This window comes from Mastigoproctus giganteus, chromosome 8 (assembly GCF_048544385.1).
Source record: "Mastigoproctus giganteus isolate SK-2022 chromosome 8, ASM4854438v1, whole genome shotgun sequence".
NCBI classification, from domain to species: domain Eukaryota; kingdom Metazoa; phylum Arthropoda; class Arachnida; order Uropygi; family Thelyphonidae; genus Mastigoproctus; species Mastigoproctus giganteus.
The window spans coordinates 165832501-165840928 of record NC_143582.1 but is presented as its reverse complement, the minus strand read 5'-3'; positions in this window follow the sequence as shown (position 1 = coordinate 165840928).

Genomic DNA, 8428 nt, shown 5'->3' with positions numbered 1-8428 from the left:
ATACTGAATTCTTACAATAAGACTTGCTCTTATATCTTCATAGTTGTCGCAGTCATGCATGACGTGATTCCAAGTCTCTGGTTCTCCACATGGACAATTCCTGTCTTCTATTATGCCCATTGTGTTTAGTTTATCTTTGAACGGGCCGTGGCCTGTTAATGAGTAGATGGTGTTGAGGCCCGGGTAGATCCATGCTGATGCTTTTGGGTACATTTTTGTTACTAGGGGAAGAAATTTGTGTGTTATTGCTCCTTTGGTGGTGTCATTCTTTCTGTCATTTTGTCAAAAAAGGTCCTCTTGTTTAGTCCCCAGTCCTTTCGCGTTATTCTTAGTAGGAGTCCTGTGTATTTGCGTATTTTCTTCCTGAGGTAATTCAGATGAGGTTTAAATAAGAAATTGCTATCTATAATTATCCCTAGGTACTTTATCTGGTTAGTTAGTCTGACAGTGGTACCTACTATTTTGATTTGTGGCGGCCTGTTTAATTTAAGCTTTCCTCTAAGAAGGACGGAGCTGTTCTTTTCCGGTGCTATTTTTAGATTGTAGGTTTTCATCTTCAAAATTTTCATCTACGCTATCATCCTCTGAATTTATTTGATTTGCCCCTCCAATACCATTTTCATCAAATTCGCTTCGCCAGCCTCTTTTTCTACCAGTAATTCTTGAACGTCTTCAGTAATCATACCTTTTTTTTTTTTTTTTTTTTTTTTTTTTTAAGGAGCATCGGCGACTAAGTCCATGTTGCTCTGTGTACATTGTATATAAATTGTGTGTGTTCCGGGGTCGATTTTCTATTTTGCTGGACGAAAAACCCGAGTTTCCGGGAGAAGAAACCATGCTAACCTCGCCTGAGACCGAGTAACTCAGCCACGTTGTGAAAAAGACCCATAAAAATTCCTCCATCATCGACGGGATTCGAACTTAGGTCGTTTCCACCCGGTGTGGGGAGGATGGCGATTCTACCAACTGTGCTACCGACGAGGGCTTCCGTAGTCATATCATCAAAATCTTCCCTTCCTACCGACTTAGCAATTTCTACTATTGCACTGATTCCGTTTTCTGCCATTTCGATCATATTTCCTGAATGAACTGAATCTGGCCATACATTTTTCCAACACGGATTTAATGTTTTGACGGTTTTACTTCTTTTAGCGATAAAGCTGTGATTCCGATACAGTACACAATTGAAAAATGTTTCCATGCTTTCATCACTTCAATTTTTCATCAGTCAATTCGGAGTAAATTTTTTTTCCAAAATCTATTGTAACGATTTTCTGATGTAATGACTTTCAAAGGTGAATATGGTGTCTTGATCTAATGGCTCAATTAAAGAAGTTGTACTAGGTGGTAGGAACATTACTTAAACGTTTGGATGACTTAAATCTTTTGGATATATATATATATATATATATATATATATATATATATATATATATATATTTGCATAACGATTAGCGAGCCAAAAGCGGGGATTCACACAAAAAAAATGGAAATGTCTAAAAATTACAGCCAACATAATAGCAGAGTTTTCCCCGCACAAAAGCTTAAAAATACCATATTATGCGAGGTTTGCCCAATTCTCTAACCGTGTTGTGGAGGATTTCCGTACTTCATCAATCGTGTTAGAGCGAAACCGTGTTATTGAAGTACCGTGTTATACGAGGGTTGCCTGTGCTTGTTTTGGAACCATGGCCTGAAGATCAATTATTTCAAGTTGCAAGCTGGGATTGTATTTTTCATGGAAATAAATGGGTTCTCAAACAAGCTGATGTCTTTTTAATAGGATCTTATATCAGCAAATCGACTTTTAGCATTAGCATTAGTAGAGGCATTTGATGCAAGAAAGCAAGCTTATGCAGCATCAGCCGAAAAAAAAAAAAAAAAAAAAAAAAAACCCACTTCCACTTCACCCCTCTGTTCGTTCAAAATACCTGTCCAGCTGAGCCTTAAACTTATTTAGGCTATCAACCTCCACGACAAGGAATGGAAGTCTGTTCCACCAACCAAACACCCGCTGGCTAAAGGCAAATTTCCGCGCGTCTATCCTACATCTGTCTTTCCTCAATTTGAATTTATGTCCTCTCAGGTGATTATTCTGAGCAAGAGGAAGAATCCCATCAGCATTGAGCACGCTCAAACCATTCAAGGCTTTATACACCTCTATCAGATCACCTCGCTGGTGCCTAGTCTCCACACACTGTAATTTGCAAAACTTAAGCCTTTCTTCGTAAGTGCACCCCTTTGTTCCATTCACTAAGTTCCGGTCAACCCTTCCCTATCTCTTCCATCATGCAATATGATTGATGACTTTTGAGGTTATGATGAACGTCGTGGCATGATCCAATATTCCTTACATTTCGAGGGTACAGCTCTAAAACGGTGTTCGCAGGCCGGCCGATATTTAGTACACCGGACCGAACCTATTGGTAACTCTCTAGGAGGCTTCCGGATCAGCTAGTGTATAATCTTGCTACCTCTACTCTGCCAGATAGTGACTGGAGGGAGTCCGAGTAGTGCGTATGCGGGGAGCATTGTCGAGGCCACGTTATGTCAAGGATCTGGGTATATTCTTACCACGTGTACGCCCTATCCAAAAGTTTCATTACTTCATACAGCATGTCCCACCCACTTTTTCTTACTATTGAATACACCAAGAATTGTCAAAATAATAGAGCAAGCTTATCTGCGAAAAAATCTAAACCTCCCAAGCACTTCCTAATTCATTTCACAAATATACGTGGTCTCAATTCTAATCTCAACGATGTCCATTTCCACTTGCAGTCTGCCAAACCCCATGTACTTTTTCTGACAGAATCTCAGTTATCGGTTTATTCAACTACTGCTCATCTCAGATGCCCAAATTATTCGCTGTATGATGCCTTTCGCCTCAAAGGTGTTACTTGTGCATATGTCCGTTCTGATATTCCCTGTCAGAGACTTGGAAATTTGGAATCTCCTCTCTTTGATCTTCTCTGGCTTAAAATCTCTCTATCTCATTGTCAAATTCATCTGTTGCCTCTACCGTTCTCCCAACTCCACTAATCACTTGGAGCTCTTTGACTTCCTCTCTTTGCAACTCGACTTTCTCCAGTCCAACTTTCCTAACAGTGAGGTAATTTTGCTTGGTGATTTTAATGTTCACAACTCCAACTGGCTTCTGTTTTCTAGTCACACCGACCCAGCAGGTCGAGATGTTGAGGCTTTTGCAATTACTAATGACCTAGCACAGATTGTTCATTTACCTACAAGAATTCCGGACAATCCTAATCATACAGCCAATACGCTTGATCTTTTTCTCACAAACAACTTTGAGACTCGTCAAAAATATTGTAATAACGAGAGACAACGATTCTTTGGAAATGTATTTCTCCTTTAGCTCGGTACAACATTCAAAGTGAACTAAATTGTCTTGCTCAATTTGGGATTAAAATTATAACTTATTCTGAAATGATTCGATGTCACCAAATAAATCCGACTAATTTTCCTTTCCCTTGTAGTTTTAAATTAAGAGCATTTAAATGACTAAAAATGTCTATATGAATTTCAAGATCAAGCAGCCACTCCATATTTGATAGTTGTTTTATTGGTTTCCCTTTTTCTGTTATAAAAATATCAATTTCACGACGTAGTTTAAAGAACCAATGTAATACTTTGCCACGAATAAGGCACCTCACTGCACAATATAAAATTACATCTTCGAATTCAGCTTCAATTTCTGAAAGAAACTGTAAAACATTCGGTGATTAAGGCCATAAGATCTTATAAAATTTACAGTTGAAATAACACATTCGTAACGTGTTGGAGGTACAATACTTTCCCACAAAGAACTTCTTGATGCACAATGCAGTGAATTCCAATCGGAGTTTCAGCTCCGATATCTATCATTGTCTTGGTTATTCTACCCATAAGCCCAATGTTTTTACCAATCATATTTTTTGCACCGCCAGTTGTGACTCCTACCGGGTTTTTAATATTTAATCCTAACTTTTCAATAGATGCAAAAATTTTAAAAAAGATAAAAGATTCTCGCCTACAGTTGTACCGTACATACTCTGTAGGTCAGCTAAACCTTCAATTGGTACAAAATTATCATTAATTCCAGATATGAAGATAAGGAGTTGGGCTGTGTAATTTGCACCTGTACTGTCATCCAGTGCCACACCATTTCATTTGTTTTATGTTTTCCAAAAGTTATTCGAACAAATTCTTTCCAATATCTTCTACTCTTCGCATAATTGTTTGTCGAGGCAAATGTCTTGTATTATTGTTCATTTCTCCGTACACATTTTTCCCCAACTTTTAACAAATTCACCATCACTGAACGGTTTACTTTCAAAAGCGATCAAATGTGCAACTTGATAATTGGCACTTACAGCAGATAAATTTCTTGACTGATACGTTTTCAGTGCGTTTTGTTGTTTTCTTAATTCGTTTTGTAACTCTGAACACTTTGCTCTTCGCAACACTCCTTTATGTTGATAATAAGATTTATGCTTGGAATCATAGTGTCGTTTTAAAGTATATTCTTTGAAAACTCACACAGTCTCCTTAGGTACCAAACACTGCTTTTTCGTGGTAATCAATGAAGAAATAGTCTTCAGTCCACCTTCGATCAAAAACACGATACTTCAAATCGATTTACCTCTCTTGGAACATTTTTAAGGATGATTTTTTTTAATTCAATACAAATTAATAATAATTGAATACAATGAAAAAGTTATATCAAAATAGTAGAATTTCACGATATGAAAAGATTGATACGCACGTAACTGTATTTAGCGTACATATGACAGCACTGAACCACATGCACACGTTTGATACAGTAGAGCTCCACCAAACTATTAGTTTTAGGCCACCCGAATAATTAAATTCATCTTCCGTACATTGTGTATTCTGTCTGTATTTTGCGTGTGTTCTCTGGTCGATTTGCCTATTTTGCTGGACGAAAAACCCCAGTTACTGGGGAAAAAACCTTGTTATCTACGCCTGAGTCCGACTAACTCAGATACCGAGTGAAAGTCGAGCTCGACGCTTGCATGGTTGTACACGCAGTGAGGTGACTCTCTAAAATGTTGTTTTAGTTCACTTTCCGCGCGGGCTGTATAAAAATTAACCGAGAGCCGAAGGTTGGACACCACTGCTCTACTGTGTAAGGAATCAAGGTACTGCTAGTTGATACTTGCAGATGTGAGTGGTTGTGCTTGGGGGGACATCTGTAATGATCTGTAGGGACTGCTAACTTGAAGCGCTTCAAGTACATTTCCAAGTTGGCTAGCTTATGACTGGTGAAAATACTGATCTGGATGAGGTAGGCCCAATGTAAGCACTCTGTTGTCGTCGTGGCAACTATTATCTTCTTTGTTCATAAAAGTTGTTGTTTGTTTGTTATTTGTTTTTTAGGAACATTAGCAATTAAGGCCATATTGCTCTGAGGATATGCTGTGGTCATTCCATGACCTTTCCGCATCCTCCGTATTTGGTGGGCATGGGCTCGAACCCCTGTCTAATCAAGAAGCGTGTGCTACGCACTGCTGCTCCTGCCCACCTGGCTAGAGGCGCCTGTTCATAAAAGAGGGCAAAGACTGTTGTGAACGAAATTTCAAATAATACCCCCACCCTGTGGAACATCAGCAGCAATTCTACAGGTCTTGGTGGTCTGACTCTAAGAAATCTTGATGGTTTTTTAAGTAAGGTGGTCAGGAACCAAAGAATGTTTCCTCGATGCAAAAGTAGGAAGGTGGATCCACATCCATGGTATGGACAAGGCGTACTGATGCTGGTAGTGGTGTTCTGGTGTGGGGAACTTTTTTGTTCCGATATCATACATCTTCTGAAAGGGTAATTTTCAAAAATTATTTTTGAAAATATCCTTTGTGTGTGTGTGCAAGGATGTTTGACGGCGGAAACCTGTCGCACTCTCATTGGCAACCATGTAAACAAATCGATATTCACTCTGTTCCATGACGATGAGGCAGTGTTCCAATATGATAATGTACCGTGTCAGACCAGATGTGTGCATGTGGTTTACAGAAAGTTTGACCACTGGTCTCTCAATTCCCCTGACACTAATCTCATCGAATATATGTCAGAGAAGGTCAATCGGGCTGTTAGACGCGCGAGCGTGTGTGTGTGTTAAACACTAAAGCAGGTAAGGCCATGAGGCGGCAGTATATTGTGTCTGAAACTGCGTGTATTCTTCGATTGGTTTGATGTTTCCTGGACGACAAACCCTCGTTGGAACTATGAAAAGCCCATAAAAATTCTTCATGTCTTTAATGGGATTCGAACTCAGACCTTTGAAGGATAGCGATTAGGACTACTGTGCCACCTGAGGAAAGCATTAGACGTGTAGATCTACCAAACTCAAATGTGGGACGCTATACAGATGCTATCTTAGATGCTGTCAAGCACTCTGTAACTATGGCCCATTATCACCGCCAGTTTCAGTACCACCACAAATAACAAAAGTGTGTGTCCATTTGGCATCACTTCCCCTATGCTGTGTTTGTTTGTTTCTAATAAGAGTCTAAAATTCATATCTTTCGCGGATGCCTATTGAGTGATTTTATTCTTTAATCTGAAAAGTTGTCTAAACAAAAGTAAATTAAACTTAATTAACTTTTTTTTTTTTTCTGAGAGCAACTCTTAAGTTATTCAGGAAAAGTAACTTCCATTTATTTATTCAATTTTTTTAAAAATCTTACACTGTCCAAGACAATTTAGAGAAAACATCTTTTGATGCACTACCGAAAATAACTGCTCATTGTACACAATTTACTTGAAATGGGGAATGACATGCATTTTAAAAAATAGCAATAGCTGCTAGAAAAAAATTCCTTGTATCTATCCACTGATCATTCATTTTCAAGAATAAATAAATACATAAAGTTGAATATTCTAAAAAAAAAATCCAATGATTTGAAAGAGCACTGTAGCCTAACTACATTGTCCTACTGTACTTAAAAAACTGAAAGCGCAAAGGCAGGTGTGTTTCAGCCGAAGGGTCGAGATCAAACTTACTCGGACCTGGGTACGATGAAAAAATTAGTTTCTGTCAGTGCACTGTTTATTTGTAGAATTTTCCAAATTTTGAAGCTCGAATTATGCTTCCCCTATGCTGGTAACAAATGACAAAAAAACTAGCGCTTTACATAAGCAGTACTGTATTTGTAAATTATGTCTTCATTATAGCAAAAGTCCAATTCAGAAAAATTAAATATAAATACTGTATTTTAATGTAGGAATGAATGAAATCACAAGAAAGAGTTCCATGAAAATGAATAACATGAAGGCACAGGACTTGTTGTTGGACGGTTTTATTTGTGTTTATAAATATTTTTGATTTTTTTTTAAATTTCCATATTTATAACTAGTGACTTTAAAGGCTATTTTTAGCATTGCAAAAATATTTCTTTTATAATTATTGGATTCCACATTTCCAGAAGCTATGCTTATTTGAATTTTTAAAAAAATAGCTATGTAGGTTTCATAGCCATTTTTTAAGCAGACACATACCTAGTATTGTATATTCTGCTTTATTAATTTATTTTGCCTGAAAATGAATAAATAAAAAATAGACACATTCAAAGAAGTTTTTCAAGCAGCTTTATTTATTAATTGTTATTTATTTGAAATGCATGAAATTCCCCATTTTAAATAAATTATGTACAATGTACAATTAATGTTCAATAGCACTAGTTTCATAAGCCTTTTACCCTAAAGTTCCTTGAGTGACGTAAGATTTAAAAAAAAAATTATCATAATGACAAAAAAATAAAATAATTTCTCTCTCTCTCTAATCGATATTATACTAATACTGTACTTTGAAACTATTACAGAATCTCCTCTACCTCGCCCACCACCTCTTTCGCAAATTAGAAGCAATTTACAACCCAGAGAGCCAATAGACATTGACATGCATGAATTTCGAACCGAAAGGCTGTACCCATTTGATATATGGGACTGGAGAGATATAAAGCAAGCAAACTCTCTTATTGAAATTGGGCTCACGTACAGGCTTCCATTTTTTGGTTTCGCCTACTCCTACGTCTGGGTAAGTAGAACATTTTAGTGAATAAGAAAAACTTTCAGCAGATCAAAGCGCTTCTCATGACAGAGTATGAAATCCTTAAAAGAAAACATTTCTACTCAGAAGACAAATCTAATAGTTAGCATAATAAGTTTATTAATTTCTGAAAGGGAAAAGTACAATACTTTGAGCTAAGCATCATTTCAGTTCGTCAGCCTTTAAAATGAAACATAAATAAATTAAATAAACTAAAAGGGCATAAAACAAAATATTGGAGAATCAAAATCTGAAATCATAAAATTTAAGGGAAACTCATGATTTTAAGCATAGATGCTTTCTTCATATTTAGATAAAAGTGATGCTATTTAAACAGCATCACTGATATCTTTGTGCAGATTT